Consider the following 22,319-nt stretch of genomic DNA (forward strand, 5'->3'; position numbering starts at 1 on the left):
GGTTTTGCATATTAAACAGAAATGTGGAGGAAGTTGGATTTTTGCCATATTCTCTGGCTCTATTAATAGACAATACACCAATGGTTCAAAACAAAATCATCAGACACTAACATAGAGAAATGTGCATGCAGATCTGAGACATTATTTTATTTATAAGACATCCTCTCCATAGGAAGACTAAATTTACTACACTGCATGAAATAAAAAGTGGAAAAAGAAATATTTAGACATCTGCATCATAAAGGCATCACAATGACAGGTAATATTCCTTGATGTGGTGAGACTCCCATGGATACAGGTGGGGGAGGAGAAGCAGAGACGCTTTTAATGACAGTAGGAAGACAAAAGCTGAACTACTTTTCTGTTCAACTTTTGAGAGACTGGTGGTACCAGGTCCACAATTCAGGAAGAGAATTATGCTAACTCCTTAAGCTTGTTTCAACAGAGGACACAGGTAGTGAAAATTACATGGACTTTTTTTTCTGGGAAAACATTTTGTCTTCTCCCTGTTCACCAAATATTTTATCACTACTATAATTAACAAAGTAGTCACATTTTTAAGCCATCATGGTTGGTCTGAGGTACTTTCTGGGCGCTTCAAGAGCCACAAGTCTTGCCATTAGAGAGAAAAACAATTTTAGTAAAGAATGAATCAAATGACTTGGTGCTGATGACATTCAAGTTTTGCACGTGTGATATATACTGACATAGAGCATTTTTTGAAATGCATATGGATGCACAATAGCATTGCAAGCAGAACAACCCAATATCTGTTCCTCATTCTGTACCCTACTTGTTAGGAAGTAGAACCTAGTAACATATAATGCCTTCTTTAAAAAAAACATATCATTAGGAATCTTTGAGAAACTTGGCCCTTTTCATTTACACCTGATAACTTTAAAACATCATAACCTCTTTAGGAAACAACATTGAAGTTCAGATGAAGCAAAGCTAACTTAAGAATGCTCATATTCACACTAGGGAATGAGCACCATTTACAAAAGTTTTACCATATGAATTTACCATATGAATTTAAATAGTAACCCCAACCAAATTATCAACATTTGCTATTATTATTAATAGCTACTCCTTCCACTCCACTTCATTTTCTGCAGAGTATTTCTGCATACACTATCTTGATTTTTCATCACAGTAGCCTTGGGAAATAAACTAGAAAACCAAGGCCTAGAGAGGTTATGTGAATTCTTCAATGTCACACAGCTAGTTAGTAATAAAGTCAGCAATTGAAATTAAAGGACCCAGATTACTAATCTAACGTACTTATAGTGTAAAATGAAAGGCTCATTATGTTTACACTATAACATATTAAATATTGAAAAACTAGAAACATTTAAATTTATTCTTCTTAAAGAGATTTTTAGAGAAACAGGATACCAAAAATGGTTGGCTGTAAGGGTTGGTATAACTTTAATGTGTCTGTGAAATGAGATACAAATAATTGAAGACAGATAAAATTGAATATTAGGTGGTATCTAAATGGCTATGGAATCATAAATTCCATTTCCCCATAATCAAATCCCCATAACTAGTTTGGTTTGCGGCTGTTAGCTTCAGCCAGATATGACACTGTTGTTTAATCTTTGAGTTTCACCTGCAGAAAACAAACAAACATTGCAATAGAATCCTGAGAGGGCTTTTGCAATTACCTTTCGAGATACCTATATGAAGCAAATGCCCATTCCTCTCAGGATTTAGTGCCCAGCACACTCTCCCACTGACAGGACAAGGCAGCTCTAGGTGACTAAGCAGTAACTCCAGTATACCATGTAAAGTCTACATGCAGACAGTAAGGATACAAAATTAAAAACTGACTAAACATTTGGCCTAAAGTAGTCTGAATAATATTTAGCACATAAAATCTGGGGCAAAATTGGATGAACTGCAAACATCCCAAAGTGGGTTTGAAAAAGCAGACAGCAGTGTCCTGAAATTTATTATCATCACTGTCAGTTGTGCAATAGCCTATATGAAATGATTTGGTGATTTCAGTCTCATTCCCAATGGGGCAGATATTCACATCATTACAATCACTGTGAAAACGGTACACTTGTTTGTAGTCTCAGTAGAAATATCAAGAAACTTATGGAGCATGGAGAACCTAATCGTAAGAAGTGGTCTCTCTAGGTGTGTCTGAGGACACTTTTTAGGGACAATGACTTTTACTTTCATAAACTCTTGAGTATAAATACTCTGACTCCATAAAGAACTCCAACCTCCATGGTTTGGGGCTTCAAAATGAACAAGGTTAAAAAAGGGCCCACCAAACACAGAATAAAATGGGAAATCTTGTATTACAAAATAGAACTAGAGAAGCTGGATACTTTTGTTTTCTATACTATTTTTTTCTCTCCACCTTCCTTCCTTCCTGTTAAATTGTAAGTATCCTACAGAAAACTCTGGATATGGAATAAGAGAGACCTAGGTTTTTGCCCTTGTTTTCTGCTATATCGCTTATGTAATTCTGGACAAAGAATTCCTCTGTAAAGTGGGAGTGGAACTTTGCTCTGTGTATGTGATAGGATTCAGATCCAAGAGAGTCAAACAAATTGTAAGTGATATGTTAAATGCCCTGACTGATCTGAGAAGCTTCTTTGCTCACCACATACATTACCTGAATAGACTCAATAGTGAGAACTTCAAACCCTGGCCTGGATCATTACAATTTCCCACCTTCCTCACAAGCTAAATAAAGAGGCCAGAATAAAGCAATCACAATTTTGTGTCCGGGGATATATTTGCAGATTGTTATATACAGTCAAACTCACTTCTGTTGCTTTGTTGACATGCTTATGTGTGTGTCTGTGTCTGTCTGTATTGTACCTCCACAGCAAGATATAAAGAACTCATGGCTATAAGTAAACATATTATTATCATCTATTTATTTAGTATTTCTTTTTCAGACAAATACATCTAATAGGGTTCTGGAGTGTTCTGGAACTGAACATTGTTTGTCTTCAAGAGTAACCTAAGGTACTTGCCACTCAGCATTTACTTCAACCTTAGAGCTTAACAGACGGCCTGGTGTACGGTAAGCATACAGTAAACGTTTGCTGAATAAATGAGCTACCCCCATGCAGGGTTTACCCATTTTTTCTGTGTTCCCTCAGTCCCTGTGCACACTTTACACTTAGATTTGTTGTCTGGACCAAGGTACTTGTATAGCCTTTGCTTGTATTTAGTGTCTGCTGTACGTGGCAAACACATCCTAGGATAACACCCAATAAGTCATGCCCTTATGTAATCCCTGCCCCTTGTGTGTGGACAGAATCTGTCACTTGCTTCTAATCAATAGAATATGGAAAAGGCAAAAGGATTTTTCAGGTATAATTAGGACCCCCTAATGAGTTGACTTTAGTTTAATCAAAAGAGAGATTATCCTGGGTAGACCTAATGTGGACAGGAGAGCCCTTTAAAACACTGTTAAGGCCATCTCTGAAATTAGAGATTTGAAGTAGCAGAGTCTCTCTCTCTCTCTCTCTCTCTCTGTGGCTGACTTTGAAGAACCAACCTGCCATGAATTTTATAGTTGGAAAGAAATTAACTCCAACAACAACATAAGGGAGTTGGAAGTGGATTTTTTCCCCAGTCTAGCCTCCAGATGAGAACAAGCCCAGCCAACAACCTGAGTGCACCCTTGTGAGACTCTGAGCAGAGAAATCGTGGAAGTCATGCCCAGACGTCTGACTTACAGAAATTGTGAGCTAATAAATTGGTGTCGTTTTCAGCCACTCAGGTTGTGATCATTTGTTACAGGGCCATAGAAAACCAGTACACGCTCTGTGTGTACAGATCATACTTCTCATCCTAGAGGATAAACACTTTGAGGGAAGAAAGCACATCTTTTGCTTTCCCTCTCTCTCAGTGCCAAGTGCCCAGCCAAGTACACAGCACAGGCATACTTGCAGGCTGAAATAAATCGTTTCTACTTGTGAGCACTAGGTATTATACTGTACTTTCTGCTGAAACTGTTTTCTACTGAGGAAGTGAAACGCAATATACTGACTTCTGTTTTGTCACATATTTTTCAGCAGAGTGGCAAAAATTAGACACACATGAAAAACAGTGGGAGCTGTGTACCTACTTATCAATGCATGAAGCTGAAAAATGACCACATTCCTTTTAAAGATGGCAATAATGTAAGATGAAAAAAAATAATTCAGCAATCCAATTACAATGAACTGACTAACAAACTGGCTATGGTGGCCACACATGGCTGGTATAAATCAGAATTATTTTCCTCTTTCTTAATTTGCTTCTCAGTCAGGCCAAAGCTTTGCTTTTAAAGTAACGGAGGTATCTATTTCCTATCTGACCCTTGGAGAGTTTTTAAGAGATTTAGTTTTTTCTTAAAACTAAACACCCCGAGCCCATGCTAATTTCCCTACAAAAAATGCAGTTCTCTTAATAGCTAAGTTTCTATTCAAAACCTTAACACTCTCCTTGCCAATCAAAGATCAGTTTCTTAAACTCAGCAACATGTAGGAGAAGCCAAAGTAAAGGTCTTATAGGAAAGAACCCAAGGCCCGGAAAACCATTTCTTCATTCAGTCTAATTTTTTTTCTTTTGTTCTCACTCTCTTTTTCTCTCCAACTAAAATATTGTTTATTCATTACTATAAAGGGAAACAATGAGTGTGGGAAATAGTATGGAGAATCAAATCCTTCATACAGTTTTTATTATAGAAATCTAGCTATATATTCTTATTTCAGTTGCAAGAAATATCAAAACTCAAGCAGCTTAATATTATGGGACAAGATGAAAGGACATAAAGTGTTATCAGTGACTTCTTGTTAATGTTGAGGTAGCAACTACCAGGGAATTCTAAAGTCTGTTATTTAAGTTAAGCAAGCCTTTATCCCCTTGTTAAAATGCAAACAGCACTGGGAGACCATCTCTCAGAGCCTTAAGTCACTTTAGGGTTCCAAATGACAAAGTTTATCAGCTTCTTTTCTGAAAGTAGGCTTTATGTTTTCCAGGGAGTAGACACAAAGGAAGAGGGTAAACTTAAATCCTCTGGTTGCCTGAGGCAATAGGAGACATCCACCACTGAGACTTGAAAAAGTACCCAAGAAAGCGAGATCCGCATTCCAAACTGCCTGAAGAATTTTTCTGTATTCAAGCCTGAATGGGATGTAGTGTCAGCTGTCTGGGTGGCTGCCTACTGCTATGAGTTGTAAGATTTCAGTTTCAGGTGCATACTTGTTTTTTCCATTTTAATTAGTCATTAAAATGAATTAAGACAATCTCATCATTCCTAATGCAATGGAAAAGGACAAAAAATTACTGCGTGGCATATATAGAACAGTTGAAGAAGTTGACTGAAAATTTTATGGCAGAAAGGAATATATTTCCACAAATTCCTCTTGTATACTATCTCCCCCACTGCATGGCCTTCATCACTTTTAGAAAATGCTCAATGATATATATCCTTTAGGGAATTAAATAAAAGTACTTGGAAGATCAGTGATAAGCTAGGAAGCAGGCCTGCTACTCCAGTCCATTCTTCTGAAACGATTTCCCTAAACATCCTATAATTTAGCCATACCAGATGGTCCCTCAGACATACCATAGATTGCATGCCTTTATGCTTTTACTTATTATAATATACCCAAGTTAGATTCACTTTTCTATCTTTTCTAACAGCCAAGTTCCTAGTCATTTTCTAAAGTCCAAATAAATGTCACCTTTCTATAGCATATTCCCAGATATAAAACATGAGATACAGTCAGAGACTTCCTTCTCTGTGATTCTAAATCACTTCATATATACCTCTATTACTGTTCATTTTACATTATATTGTAGGGGGTTTTGTTTGTTTGTTTTTACGTTAGTTGTACCTCAACTTCCACACTGTGAATGCCTTGAGGCTAAAAATTATGTCCCATCAGTCTTTACACACAGCAGTCTTCCTCCAAACCCATCACAGTGTCTACAACAGAACATGGCCATAGTGTGTGCTCAATTTATGTTGGCCGGATTGGATTAGAAAATTGATATTAGAGGTCCAGAGAAGAAAAGTAACCAAAATAGCTCTTTCTTGCCAAACAGGTACTTGTTTCTCACAAATGGAATCCCCCAGATCTAAAGAACTAGAAACATTCTTTTTGGTTGGAATATTACTTCAATTTAAAGGCTCTAGAGCAGTAATTTCAGAGGAGGCCTCTATACCCTTTTTTAGCTACCAGAGAATCAACTGCCCATGAAAAGAGGCTATCTTTGTTTATACTCCAAATTCTTTCAATACAGGCGATAAGTGATTCACATCTCATCCATACCAATTAATAATTTTATGTACTTCATAATGTAACAGGTTTAATGAAGGAAATAGGAGAAATATAAGACATATTCTTATATTAAAAACTCCTGCAATATAGTGGGGGAGATCATTTTAATGCACAAAAAAGAATTAGATAAAATGTGACTATACAAACATGCAAAATTCTGCATTCTGACTATATAAAAGATGTACGCATTCAAAAAATGGGAAAGTCAAGTTAGAGTCATGCAGCTTAGAATATTTCATGGGCCTGAAAGAATTTAATAATGCAAAGAGAGTTGAAATAAAGGCTGCCTAAGACTTAAAAACATCTCAAAGAATTCTAGACCACGCAAGGAAATTAAGAGACGATTCTTCCTAAACTCCGTATTTTATATAAGAAATAAACCCAGATAGAGAAAATGACTTACCCAAGGTCCCAAAGTGGATGTGTGCAATGCTGGGAGAGAATCTTCATTGCTCCTATCACCTCAAGTAGTCTACAAACTCACTTAAATTACATACAGGCTATTTGTTTTCTATTTATGTGGGGGAAGATGTGCTCAGATGCAAACTTTTTTTTTTTTAACATCTTTATTGGAGTATAATTGCTTTGCCATGGTGTGTTAGTTTCTGCTTCATAACAAAGTGAATCAGCTATACATATACATATGTTCCCATATCTCTTCCCTCTTGCGTCTCCCTCCCTCCCACCCTCCCTATCCCACCCCTCTAGGTGCTCACAAAGCACCGAGCTGATCTCCCTGTGCTATGCGGCTGCTTCCCACTAGCTATCTATTTTACATTTGGTAGTGTATATATGTCCATGCCACTCTCTCACTTTGTCGCAGCTTACCCTCCCGCCTCCTCGTATCCTCAAGTCCATTCTCTAGTAGGTCTCAGATGCATACTTTTTTGCTAGGAAAAACGCCCTGTTAAAACATTGTCTAGATCAATTTCTAAAAGAGAACCTGGAAATGTTGACAATATAACCATAAAAACTTGAGTAAATCTATTGCATTTAAACAACAACAGAAAATGACTTCTGGGGAGGGAGAGGCATAAAACCAGAATAACATTTCTATTATAGACTTTGTGTTATAGAGATGAGTTACGTCATCACATACATAGGAAACAAGAGTTCCCCAGAAATATAATTGAGCTTGTATTATAAGTGAACTATACTTTTTTCTTTTTTCAAAATTAGCCAATGGTTAACAAAAATGGCACTGCCCAGCAGAGACTATTGGCCCTCTGATAGAAGGTGTCTTCTGTTTTTACATGCTAATCCCTGACACACAGAAACAATTTTAATTTATGTTCTGGCAGCATCTGAGCTGCAAGAAACTGAGGCTACCGACATCTGGCTTGATAAACCACATAGCTGTAAGCAAGCTTATAAATTAAATTATTTAAGTATCCCCATTTAATTTCCAGCATCTCTAAGCACAGGATGACAGACTGAAATGTGTCAAACTCAAAGAAACCAGCCTAAACTCATCTCAAACATGACACTTAAAGTAATTCAATAACATTCCACATTTCACAAACAGACATGAAAACACATTTCACCCCATCAGTATAATTTGTAGTGCCCAAGCAGAATCATGCCATGATATCCCACAAGAAGCATAATTTAGAATGGACATAAATTTTACTTAAAGATTCAATTATTGCCTTAAATATATGACTGTGTGGAAAAATCTCAGTATGTTTGGTACAATCCCCTCAGTCTAATATATTAGAGCAAATGAGGCAAGTCATCAGGAGACTTTTGTTCTCCCATTTGGGGACAGCATAGTTATCATTATCATTGGCATTTATTCATTAATTCATCCAACATATATTTGTAAATACCTACTAGATGCTAGGTACATAGCTAGGTGCTGGGGATCTGGCAGTGAATAAAGTCTAGATAGTTTCCACCGTCATGGAGATTATTATCTCACCCTCACTAGATAAAACGTACTGATTGTCAACAGGAACTCTCATGCATTGCTGGCAGGAACGCAAAAATGGTGCAGCCACTTAGGAAGACATTTTGGTGCTTTCTTAAAAAACTAAACATAGTTTTACCAGACGATCCAGCAATCATACTCCTTGGTATTTATCCAAAGGAAATGGAAACTTATGTTCACACAAAAACCTGCACAGAGATGAGTATAGCAGCTTTATTCATAATTGCCAAACGGAAGCAACCAAAAGATGTCCTTCAGTCCTTCAGTGATGGATAAATAAACTATGGTACATTCAGACAATGGAATATTATTCAAGGCCAAAAAGAAATGAGCTATCAAGCCATGAAAAAACTATGGAGAAACCTTAAGTACATATTACTAAGTCAAAGAAGCCAATCTGAAGAGTATTTCAACTATAGGACATTCTGGAAAAGGCAAAACTATGGAGAAAGTAAAAAGATCAGTGGTGCCAGGGCCTGGGGAAGGGAGGGGAGGGATGAATATGGGCGATGGGTGCACAGAGGATTTTTAGGGCAGTGGAACTATTCTGTGTGATACTATTATGGTGGATTCATGTCACTTTACATTTGTCCAAACCCACAGAACATACAATACCCAGAATGATGCTGATGTAAACTGTGGGCTTTAAGTGATTATGGCATGTCAGTGTAGGTTCATTATTTGTAACAAATATCCACACTATGGGGATGTTGATGCTGGGGGAGGCTGTGCATCTGGCGGGGTGGGGGCAGGGGGCATATGGGAAATCTCTGTACCTTCCTCTCAATTTTGCTGTGAACTTTAAACTGCTCTAAAAATTTGTCTTGTACTGATTGTCCTTCTAAAGCATTGGAACTCATTAATTCAGGATCTATTTAAATCCCTTTCCCCCTAGCAGCTCACAAAAGATAGATATATAATACTGACCCTGATAAAATATATACACTTGGCTACAAAAGGAATATTGCGCACGTGCAGGAAAAGATGGACTTCCAAAAATCTGGTTCCAAAAGTGACTTGCTCATTGTTGCTAGAGGTAGGAGGGAACTTGTGCCTCAGTCAATCACAAAACAAAAATACACTGAGTTCCTGCTACGGGCAAGGCAACACACTAAGCTTTGGTAGGGCACTAATGAGCAAGATGCTAAACTGTCTAAACTAGAGGTAAATCTCATGGCAGTGATATAAAAAAGAAAGGAGGGAAGTGAAAGACATTACGAACCACCAATGGGACACAGTGACTGATTATATACAGAAAGCAAAGTACAAGGAGGGGGCAAAGAAAGCCTCAAGGTTTTAAGCCTGGGTAGCTAGAAGAATGATGGAATTTCTGACAGAAAGCGAGAAGGTGAATAGGGGATCCAACCTCTATGTTTCCAACCTCGGAAACATGATGTGCTCACCTTTAGAAACGCAATGCGTTTCCCACATCAGCAGAATATCCAAGCATACATATGTGGCAGGAAGTTGGAGATTATGGGACCATAGTGCAGGAAACAGATTTTTAAAAAATAATTTATATAAGAAATGGTAGTTAGACTCATAAAGGTAGATGAAATCTCCAAGGAAGAAAAGGTAGAGGAAGAAAAATAATGGATCTTGAGTATATCCATAGTTTGAGTATAAAAAACAAAATAATCCAGGAAGAAATCTCCATTTTCTTTACTCAAGAAAGCTTCACGGGAAATGAACAACACTGATATCAGGCAAAGAGAAGACAAACAAGTTCTTCTCAGAATGGTGATATGAGTAGGCAAAAGATTGGGGGACACCACAAAACCAAGTTACTCTGATTCACTTCTCCTTCCTTCCTTCCTTCCTTCTTCTTTCCTTCCTTCCTCTCTTTCTTCCTTTCTTTCTTTCTCTTTCTTCCTTTCTTTTTATTCAGACTACTGCAAACACTTTTAAGACTATATTTCAGAATATACCTACTAGAATTATACTTTGGAGGCATCACATTAGGATCCTTTAGTTGAGGTATTCTACAATAAAAGCACTCTCTGGGCAGGTGTCTGAAATTCACCTGCCATATCCAAAGGTCCAGTCCAATATTCAGATGCCTTAACTTAGGAATTCCAAAATTTGGAATTTAAAAACAAGTCAGAAAACAAGAAAAACAAGTCAGATTTTAAAAAACCAGAGTTCTTTTCTTAACTGATTTAGTACCAAATAGAGATATAAGAGTAGCTGAAACCATATTTGTATACTGGCCATACCACTTAGTTTCTCTGTAACCTGAGCCAAATTACTTAACCTTTCTTGGCCTCTGTCTTCTAAACTTTATAACTGGAGATGATAGTAGTACCAGCTTCATAAAGTTATTGTGGGGATTAAATGAGATAACAGGTGTAAAATGAATGGAATAGTTCTTGGCGTAAAGCAATTGTTCATAATTTGTTATATCACACCCGTCAATAAGCAACACATAGAAAATTCTACATGATTTTTTAAATACTAGGTCAAAAACTGAATTTTCTACTATTATTTAAAATACAAGTATGTCAGTCACATAGGATTATCTATCTTCTAGGCAGAAAACTGAGAGAACAAGATGAAAAGTTATTTATAAAGACCTACTAAGTTTATAAAATAAAAAAAACACAAACTCAAGAATGAGAAGAGAAAATATAAAATGAAGAAAGTATATTCACCCTCTTTTGCCAAATGTCAAGAATGAGAAAAAAAGATTCTCATGTGATTTGGCAAACTGGAAATTTAAGATGGGAAATCATTATTTAAGGAATAGTCTATATGCAGCCCCCTTTCCAATTCTAGTCTTATCCAAAAGTACTATCATTAAAGAAAGGATCTTAAGACAATGGAAGTAACTATCAATGCTATGTGGATATCAAATTATTCTAGGCCAATTTTATCCCTTTCCAAGATAAAATGACAAGTCACAGAGATGAAGGCAAAATGATAAAATAATCTATTTTGATTTCTATAAGAAATTTAACTTCAATTACGTGACATTCTTAAAAGCAATGAGAAGAAAGGAGGCTTACGCTAGAGTTCAGTAACCTCATTACCCTGGAAGAGTGCTAAGGAAGGCCTGTGGCAAAACAAAGAAACAAGCAGTGGAAAAGGGAAGCAGAAAAAGATGTACTAAGAAAAACTACGGGAAAAAAGAAAGACTAGAAGGAGGGAAAAGCAATGCCATGACAAATGTGTCCAGTTAATGTTTGTTAAGTGCTCAGAACAGTGCCTGACACACAAATGCTATATATATATATATATACACACATATTTGCTAAATAAAGGATTCTATACTCGTAACGCTGACAACATGACTCCCTTACCCTTTGTATAGACATTCACATGCTTGAAAGCAGAAGCCTAGAGCAAATGATTTCTCAAGGTCCTCTGCAGCTCAGTTATTTCATAGCTCTGTTTTCCATCATTTTAAGAGATTTCACTAGAGAAAAAAACTGATGGCATTGTTGACGCATCAGAAATCTATTTTCTACATCATCATTTTCCATTTTACCTAAAGGTATGATAGAACTACTTTTTTACTAGACAGCACTCATTTGGTAGATTTCTTAGAATTTGTGGGCTTCATCTAATACTAAACACATTAATAGCTAGTATTCTTTAAACAACCCGTTCATTTATAAGGTACCCCTGTCAGTAAGCTCTACTGTAGATCATTTGGTACACCGAACTCTGTATTCCCATCAGTAATGAAGTAGGCATTTTTATTCAAATGTAGCAGGATGTTCAGCTCCCAGGATAATGATTAAGTGAAGATCTTTTTTATTCTGCAGACAAAGCAGATACCATACTTACAGTTCAGGCTCTCAGGGACAAAAATCTTAATGGGGACCAAGATTTCCTCAGACTTTATGGAAATAACCTTTTTGAAAGTTTGCGTTCTGTGGTCCCTCTCTATGGCAATTCTGATTTCTTTTTCCTAGGGTCAGAGTATTCTTGACAGGCCTCCCACTCCCTTGCTATTCTTTAATAGTACTGTGATTTCCTCACTACTCTTTCTAATGAATATTTCATCTGTCTGAAGGAATAATCATTGTGTGTTTACCAAATGACAGAATGACTTACAAAAATGTACTTAACTGAAAATCAGCCTTTCTTAGAATTACCAAACAGTCTTCTTTCAGCTCCTTCCTCCACCTCCTCAAACTACTGTCAACAATAAAATGAGTAGTAACTTCATGTGCTCTCTTATGATTAAAACTATAAGCTTGATGTAAATTAGTACTCATAGGTAGCATTCACATCATACAGTATGTAGATGCAAGCTTAGATCACGGCATGCAAAGAAGTGCATCTTTCATTTTGTGTTCATACACAGGATACAAAAGAGTCAAGCATGAATCAGAGTGCTTTTGAACAAAGCAGTGTGTAAAATTAAATAAAATTAAGAAGGGCATTGAAAACTTGTATTCTTTACATTAATTTATCATTGGAGGTTTACATCATACACTATGAATTATATCTAACCCACTTAACCAGGTGAGAACTTTGCAAATAGGAAGAGAACAAATCAGTCATCTATTACACACAGTGATAGTCAACCATATCACTTAAAGTGTACCTTTCAAAATTAAAGTTCACATGCAGTCGTACAGATGAGTCTGGGACAAAATAGGTAGCTGATGTGTTCTCGGAAAACAGCCACTTAAAATCATATAAGTTGAATAGTTTCATCTGACATATGTCAGACATCTAGCGAAAGTAGAACAATATTTGAAGGTCACCAATTCAATGCCTATCCTATAGAAAAGACCCTGACTACTTCGGGTAGTGTACCACACGGCAAGGGATTACATTGCCCCTTTATACTTATTTCAGAATTTTTGTCATTGATTTTTCAATTTTTTTTACCTTTTTAAAAAATAATATATAATGATTCTCAATATACCTTGTAAGTATGTTAGGCTGAAGAAATAGTGATTTCAAATTTATAATGGTGAGCTGGAGGGCTGGACTTTGCCTCACCCAAAAGACACTTTGCCACATTCGGCTGTCAGGTTAGCAATATTATGGGGCTGAAATAACACTCCTAAGGAAGATCATCTACTCAGAGAGATTTTCCAGAAACCCTAAGAGCCATTTCTATTAACTCTGATTCCATATCCTAAACATCCAATGTTGGACTTTCTGTTGGGAAATAATGGATGCATTTCAGATTCTGGCTTATCTAGAAACACTTAGGAAAAGCCCAAGGCTTTGTTTTCAGTTTTGTGATTGTGTGTGTGTGTGTGTGTGTGTGTGTGTGTGTGGTGTGTGTGTTTCCTGGAGTAGAGGAATAAGTACCAACTAAGCAATACTTCCATTTTCCTTAAAAGATTAGAGCTAGGGCTTCCCTGGTGGCGCAGTGGTTGAGAATCTGCCTGCCAATGCAGGGGACACAGGTTCGAGCCCTGGTCTGGGAGGATCCCACATGCCGCGGAGCAACTAGCCCCGTGAGCCACAATTACTGAGCCTGCGCGTCTGGAGCCTGTGCTCCGCAACAAGAGAGGCCGCGATAGTGAGAGGTCGGCGCACCGCGATGAAGAGTGGCCCCCACTTGCCGCAACTAGAGAAAGCCCTTGCACAGAAACGAAAGACCAACACGGCCATAAATAAATAAATAAATAAAATAAAATAAAAAAGATTAGAGGGCTCCCCTGGTGGCGCAGTGGTTGAGAGTCCGCCTGCCGATGCAGGGGACGCGGGTTCGTGCCCCGGTCCGGGAAGATCCCACATGCCGCGGAGCGGCTGGGCCCGTGAGCCATGGCCGCTGAGCCTGCGCGTCCGGAGCCTGTGCTCCGCAACGGGAGAGGCCACAACAGTGAGAGGCCCGCGTACCGCAAAAAAAAAAAAAAAAAAAAAAAAAGATTAGAGCTAAATGCTATAAGAAAATGAATTGAATCTACAAGTTAAGTATTTCTGCTCCCAAATTAAGATAATTCTACAGTTTCATGGAATTATAAGCTGACAAGTGAATTGGGAATCTATATATATCTATATATCTCTATCTACCTGTCGCTATCTATCTGTCTACCTATCTATCTATCTATCTCTGTAAGGATATACTCTATGCCAGAAAAGATCGACTTACCTGTACAACTGCCCCCTTGCAACAAAATCAAGTCTATCGGTTTAATTCTTCTTGCTTAGTATCCACTTCTTCTGCTTCTCCAAAGTCTAATAGGCTGTTTTATTCCTCATCTCACCATTGCACATAGGTACTTCATCCTATTGTAAGATCTTTTCTTTGCCTACTCTCAACCTTACAGAGATAGCTTGTAGCTTTGGTGAAAAATCTGAACATTACTGAAATAGGCCACACACAAAAAAAGAAAAGTAGAAAAAAGGGCAACCTAAATGATACTCTCTTACTCTCCCCTACTTAACAGCATGGATATTCTGCCATACTTTGATTTTTCTTTTAGGTGAAGCGGCAATATAGAGAAAGCTAGGTCACAGGAGGGTTCAAGGGGAATTTAAAAATGAACATGTTTGGATTCACCGATCTATACTATAAAAAGGATGAGTGTCAGCTACGAGCAAATTTAGCACTGAGAAATCCTTATAGGATTGACTGCAAATATACAGGAAGTCACTAGATGAAAGCTCAATCTAACTACAGGACCTATACCTTGACTATTCTGCTTTTACATAAAGAAAAGATGATGACCAAACTGAAATGAGATTAACTTATTTTAAATTCAAAAAACCTAAAAAACCCTAAAGCTTTAATTATTTTTTTGAGGTTCCCTCATTTAGATGCCCCATAGGCTCCTTAAACAAACAGGTATAAAATGGAACTCCTTAACCTACCTCCCCTAGACCTCTACTTTCACTTCTATCACCAAGGCAGGTAAATGGGATTGGGGTGGGGTGCGGTAGGGTTGGGAAAAACTGGTACAAAAGTACAGGGTCAAGATATCTAAAAGAGGGCCCTTTAAATCCTATTTAAAGATTTTTAGCTGAGGTTCCCTTGCTAGGGTCATGAAAAAGAATTTTTCAACTCAGCCTAAACTTGATCTCAGTAACACTGAATGGTATCACCATCCACTCAGTCTCCCAAGCCAGAAAGCTTTCCCCTACTCCCCATATCTACTGAGTGACCCATGCCTGTCAGTTCTACAGTTAGCATATCTCAAATGTCGAGATTCCCAAATTGTAGTCCCTGAACCAGTGGCATCAGCATCCCCTGAGAACTTGTTAGAAATGCAAATTCTTGGGCCCCACCCCAGACTAACTGAAACAGAAACTCAAGAGTAGGCAGGGTCTAGAGATTTGCAACTTAACAAGCCCTCCAACAAACCCTCAAGTTTGAGAACCACTGTTCAAACCTATCCCTTTATCACTGTTCCCACTGCTAACGGCCACCTGGCCCTCGTCATCTGTCATCTGGCCTATAATAATAGTTTACTAACTGGTTTCCTGGCCATCAGAAGTTCTGCCCCCTCCAATCCATTCTCCATACTATCACCAGGGTGAACCCTCTATATCACGAATATGATTATTAAAGTCCTTTCCTAGTTCCTCTATGACTATAGAAGTGGCTTTTAAGCTGTGTTCCTAGGTAAACCTGTTTCAAGGGTTGCCTGACAGACAAGACGAAAGCTCAGTGGGCAGTACACCAAACTTCAAAGTTCATAGTAGTGTTAAAAAACACTGGTCTCCTGGACCATCATCAAAAAATCTAGAAACAATAAATGCTGGAGAGGGTGTGGAGAAAAGGGAACCCTCTTGCACTGCTGGTGGGAATGTGAATTGGTACAGCCACGATGGAGAACAGTATGGAGGTTCCTTAAAAAACTACAAATAGAACTACCATATGACCCGGCAATCCCACTACTGGGCATATACCCTGAGAAAACCATAATTCAAAAAGAGTCATGTACCAAAATGTTCACTGCAGCTCTATTTACAATAGCCCAGAGATGGAAACAACCTAAGTGTCCATCATCGGATGAATGGATAAAGAAGATGTGGCACATATATACAATGGAATATTACTCAGCCATAAAAAGAAACGAAATTGAGCTATTTGTAATGAGGTGGATAGACCTAGAGTCTGTCATACAGAGTGAAGTAAGTCAGAAAGAGAAAGACAAATACCGTATGCTAACACATATATATGGAATTTAAGAAAAAAAAAATGTCATGAAGAACCTAGGGGTAAGACAGGAATAAAGACACAGACCTACTAGTGAATGTACTTGAGGATATGGGGAGGGGGAAGGGTAAGCTGTGACAAGGCGAGAGAGAGGCATGGACTTATATACACTAACAAACGTAAGGTAGATGGCTAGTGGGAAGCAGCCGCATAGCACAGGGAGATCAGCTCGGTGCTTTGTGACCACATGCAGGGGTGGGATAGGGAGGGTGGGAGGGAGGGAGACGCAAGAGGGAAGAGATATGGGAACATATGTATATGTATAACTGATTCACTTTGTTATGAAGCAGAAACTAACACACCATTGTAAAGCAATTATACTCCAATAAAGATGTCAAAAAAAAAACCAAACAAAAAAACACTGGCCTCCTGGAAAAAGGAGATGTTCTTAGGTCAGAGAAGTCCCTCTTCATCTGTCCCCAGCCTACCTCTCCAGCCTCATCTTCTCTCATGTCTACCTTCTACATCACCTTTTAGCTGAACAGGATGATTGCAGTTCCTCTAAGAGACCAGGCTATTTGGTGTTTTTGTGCCACTGCTTCTTTTGCATAGAACATCTGCCTATCTCCACCATTTGTTCATCAGATAATACCAAATTGCTAGTCCCTACCCCCCACCAGTGCATACCTACAGAAACAGCTCCAGTACTAGCATTACCTTCTCCATGAAAACTTTTCAGATGCCTGCTTCTCATCTTTTAATAGATGGACTTGATTAACCCCCCTCTGTGCCCTCACAGTGGTGATAATAGTAGTGGGAGTGACAATTAATATTTATTGAGGATGTACTATGCTGTATGTGCAAAGTGCTTTATGTGTCACGTGCAGGCTATTTTAAACTTCACAAGTCTATGAGGTGTGAGGTATAATTATTATCCCATTTTAGAGGTGAGAAGACTAAAGTTAGAAAGACTCTGCTTATTCTACTTGCCCAAGTTGTACAGCCAATATGTGGCAGAATTGAATCATCTCACCTATTTAAACTCCAAAGCATTTGCACTTAACCTCTACAGCACAGGGACCAGGATCATAACACACAAGTCAGGTAAGCAAGGAATAAGACAGTAGGGGAGTGGCAGACACTATGGAATTGAACAGGGCACACTCAAGCTATAAGCATTTTAAAAAGGAAGGGGAGCGGAGAGGAAGGAGTGAGGAAGAGGAGAGTCCTGGGATGCAAACAAAATATATCTGAGTTATGATCCTGAGCAGTAGGCCACTAGCTTGAGACTCCTGTTTCATACTATATTCAATTCCCAACTTTATGCTTGTCGTAAAGCCCCTGCCAGGATAATTTATTAGATAGTAGTGCCTGCATCTTTCTCACTGCTGTAGGTACCCCATGAAAGCAAGATCATTTTCCACTTTTCACCTGTCCACAAACCTTGCATCCTAGACCTCAAGGCAGAGGGAGGAAGGGCAAGGGGAGGGGAGGAAAGGGCATAAGTGGTCTACAGAAGAAGAGGGAAAGAGGGCTACATTCTCCTTGAGACTCGGGGTGGGAGCAAAGGAGAACTGCCAGGTATTTCAGGGATCTCATAGTGGTCATACTTCTAATAGAGGGGCCTGATATGGATATCCAGGAAAAATAATCACTAGACAAATATCTCTGTGTACCAAGATCAGCACAAACCATACCTTTCAGCCACAGCAATTGCTAACAACTAGAGACTTCTCCCCAGATTTTCTGTATTGGGCAGACCTCAATATACTTGTTCTCTATTACCATTGTAATAAACTACCACAGACTTGGTGGCATAAAACAACACAGATTTATCTTACAGTTCTCTAAGTCAGAAGTCATAAATGGGTCTTGATGGGCTAAAATCAAGGTGTCAGCAGCACTACATTCCTTTCTAGAGTCTCTAGGAGATAATCCTTTTCCTTACTATCTCCAGATTCTAGAGGCTACCCCCCATTCCTTGGTTCATGGCCACTGTCTTCAAAGCCAGCGATATCAGGCCGAGTTAACCAGGATAATCTCCTTATTTTAAGGTCAGCTGAATAGCAACCTTAAATCCATCTGCAATCTTAATTCCCCTTTGCCATGTGATGCAACATATTCACAGGTTCCAGGGATTAGAGCATGGACATGTTTGGGGGCCATTCTGCCTACCATGACCAGTGATTCCTATAGATTTTTTGAGTGGGGGGTTATCGAGACTATACATCTCACTGCCCTACTGGTTAGGTTCTGATGTGTGAAGTTTTTTTAATTTAGAAAAAAGAATATGAATGCCATGAGCAAATAAATTCATATGCATTCCACACTTACAACACTTGATTATTTTACTTCTTTCTATATAGGTCAGTCCTCACCTCTCTATCAATAGCTTGTGATTGGGGACCGTGTCCCTCACTGATTTTTGTTTCCCCAGCAACTAGCACCATGCCTGGCACATTGCAGAAACTTACTGTTATCACAGTAATAAATAAATGAAAAATGCTTCCTCTGGCGAAAAAAATCATAGAGTTGTATTTGTTACTTATTTCAGAGCTGTACATATCTCGAAAGCTGAATCTACTGCTAAAAAGGGAGAAGGAAGCTGAACATACACGATTTAAAAAAATCTATTTAAAATAGACGTCAGAGGTATTTTTTAATTATTTCTAAAATGGATCATTCATCAGTGGAATAAGAAGCAAAAGAAAGGGAACTGTTCCCCTAAACCATATGAATTCTCTTTTATATTTCATTTCAACCAATAAGGGGAAAGTCACTTCTAAAATATTATGATTCATGAACTTCATTTACCGCTCCTTCTCTTGGTTTGATCAGAATAGACATCTTTATATAGTACTAGAATTGTTGACATTTTATTGCATTACCACATCTCATTATTATGTATTAAACGCTATTATTTATGGCTACTACTTAATCTGATGTGAGACAGAAAAAATTATTGAAGGCTTGGCATCTCAGGAATAGGCATTTTATAGGGATGAAGGACTGACTAGGAAGAGTCAACGGTCCTTCAGCTGCCCCTCAGATCATTAACTCCAAGTGGTTATTTGCTCCCAGGCACTGTCCTGTGCCCAGGGTGTTATTGCTGTGATATGTAGATGAAGGAGAATATATTTTAAGTGCTTTAATATGAATTCAATGCTATGAAGGGTGCCAGATTAAAAGCATTGGAGTCTGAAGTCATCGGGTTATGCACTTGGCTGGTTCCAAGTTTCAGAGAGATACTTGACCTTGAATGACCACCTTGCAAGAGGGAGAAAACATACAGTTTTGCTGAACTTCAACAGACTGACAGAGGAGCGGCACAGCAGCACCCCAAAGTTGAGCATTTTTATCAAGGAGGAAAATGAGACTACTAACTAAACTTCTACTTGAATCTATTTAGTATAATGCCACTACTGGTGTGCACAGTGGAGGGTAGGGGGGTGGGCAATGGTGTTAGCATACACAGTTGCTTTAAGATAAAAAGTAAATAAATGCCCTATTACCAATGCACTAAACCACTTAAACAAGCAGCAGTCAACAACTGGTGTGCGTATTCCAACTTAATGGCCAGTTTAACAACTGGTGTGTGTATTCCAACTTAATGGCCAATCTTGACTCCATTTTGCATACTTGAGAAGAGCCCTTAATTTTTTAAAAATCATGGACTGTTTTATCAGGAAGAAAGTTTTTATTATAGATGTGAGAAAACCAAGGCTCAGAGCAGATAAGTGACCTAGGAGGACCATATCGCTCTTATAAGACTGGGAGTAGATCCTATGTTTTCTGATTGATAGGCAAGGGCTTTTCTGCTATACCATGTTGTCTCTCTAAGGGAGGGAAAGTAGCTGCTCTCTGAACCTTTTAAATATTTAGTGCCAATTATTTTCATAAGTGTGCGTTCTTTTGGCCTGCTAGGCATTTTTCCCCCATTCTTTGCAAGACCATCATTTTTCACACATTTAAACCTTTTTAGTATGAAAAAATACCTTTCAGTTAATATTACACAACTGGCAGACTCACAATTCCCAAATTAAGAAAATTATTTTCACAAATGACACAATATGCGAAAATCTCTTATTCCTTCCCAGTAAGTTTCTTTTTTAATGTCATTTTATTTTCTGATCTTACTTTTTTTTTTTTCCTGTAGTGAAATGAACTTTTGGCAATGGTATCCCCTTAAAGGCAGTACCTCTAGAAGAATGGCAAATAGAACTAAGCGCAGAGTTAAAACTGGCAAATCCATTTAAAATTTCCCTAACAGACTAATCTCAATTAACTGGAGCCCAATTAAAAAACAAAAACAAAAAAACCCTTAATGTATTTGTAGTGTATTTTTTGAAGGGCAATGCAAATTCCAAGATTTTAAAGATTTCATTTTTTATGTAATTTCATTGTTTAATGTTCTTTAAAGGAAGTATCAAGTGATTCCAAAAACTTAACACAAATTCAGGTCATTCTTTTGATGGGTGAGAATTCATATTTGAATAACGATACGTAGCAGTGCCAGATACAGGTATTAAAGAAAAAAAGTCAATGCTTCCTATTCCCTACTTACTAAGAACTTAACAATGATGAATATTTCTAATAAGAATGAAGCCCAATGAGGGAAGTCTTTTAAGTAACTGAAGATTTTGATTAATCTGAAAATCTCCCCCATCTTGCCACATTTTCTCACATATTTCACCTAACATAGGACTGAACATAGAAGCAGTCACTGTCTCAATATTCCAGGTGAATTCTATCTACATTGGCATATTTACCAAAGGAAAAGACACAATGACTTGCAACCAGTATGGTTCAACAGATGGATAGATGAAAGGAAGTAAAAATGGAAGGGTAAATAAATTAATGTAATACCATGACAATACAGATATTTTACTTCAGACTTTCCTAAAAAATTAAAACATTCTTTTCAGGAGGCAAATATTTGTTTTGTCAGTAAAATTATCTGCATGGAAATACTTTTGCCATTGTTATGGAGAAATTCCATGTTTATTTGCAGTCAATGTTAACTACTAAATGGTTTAGCAAACATCCTCATTGGCCACTGCTGTTCCCTTGTACTCTGCAGATATTCCCATTAGTTAAAGAGTCTCCTGGTTTTAGTAGCTGTGTGTGGAAAAGGTCACAGAATCATTCAAATACAGAGGGCAGCCTGCATATTTGGTTTTGCAAAGACTCAAGCAATTATGGAGTACAGATACAAGCTTATCTATACAATGGCCGGATGGGTTTTTTAAAGCTTAAAACAATGTATTTCATTCACGTGGCACGCAATAAATATAACTGATTATAAAGGTGGAACATTCTGTTCTTTTCACATTATATATCAATGTGTTCAATTTCCAAAGTAAATTTCAGTGTAGAATGCACATACCTTGATAGATCCAGAAGTTATGGGAATCAAAAAGGAGACAGCTGAATAAAGGTCACCCTTGTAATTCCTGTAAACAAATTAGGCCAAATTATCCTTCAAACATATGTACAAGCAGGTCCAAAGCAGTCCTTATATGAGGGAAAGGAAGAGACACGTGGGGTGGGGGTGGGAGTGGGCATGGGAGTTGTGAATATTAGGCTTCATTTTGCAATTCACAAAGGATAAAGGGGTCAGTTTCTTAAAAGATCTGCTTGAAACTCCAAACAATTATGTTAACTATGCTGCTAATAAAGAATTTCTTCATTACGAATGAGTAGACCTGGAGGGCTATGGAATTCTCACCTACAAAGACTCTTCCAACTTAATACTATTCAATTTTTGCTCAATATACCGCTCATTTTGAGATGAAATGCCCACAATTTCAAGAAATTTTCACCAATGTAAACAATTTATAATAATCGTAATTTCTTATATTAAAATAGTCCTTTACAATTTACAGAAAACCTTCATATATACATTTCATTTAATTCTCAGGAAAGTGAGGCCCAGAGGGATTAAATGGCTTGCATAAAGTCACATAATGTGGTTAGTGGCAGAGCCAGGACTAGGATCCATGTCTCCTCA

General features: G+C 37.9%; 1 protein-coding gene across 1 annotated transcript in view; it reads right to left on the bottom strand.

The window, feature by feature from the left end:
- The window catches only part of LOC117196875 (teneurin-1-like), a 284,497-nt gene extending 262,733 nt beyond the window's left edge, over window positions 1-21,764 (bottom strand). The window contains exon 1 of the mRNA XM_049704538.1: window positions 21,696-21,764. The gene's annotated coding sequence lies outside the window, so the exon portion shown is untranslated. The remainder of the gene's footprint in view (window positions 1-21,695) is intronic.
- Between the last annotated feature and the right edge of the window lie 555 nt (window positions 21,765-22,319).

This window comes from Orcinus orca, chromosome X (assembly GCF_937001465.1).
Source record: "Orcinus orca chromosome X, mOrcOrc1.1, whole genome shotgun sequence".
Classification (NCBI taxonomy): Eukaryota; Metazoa; Chordata; class Mammalia; order Artiodactyla; family Delphinidae; genus Orcinus; species Orcinus orca.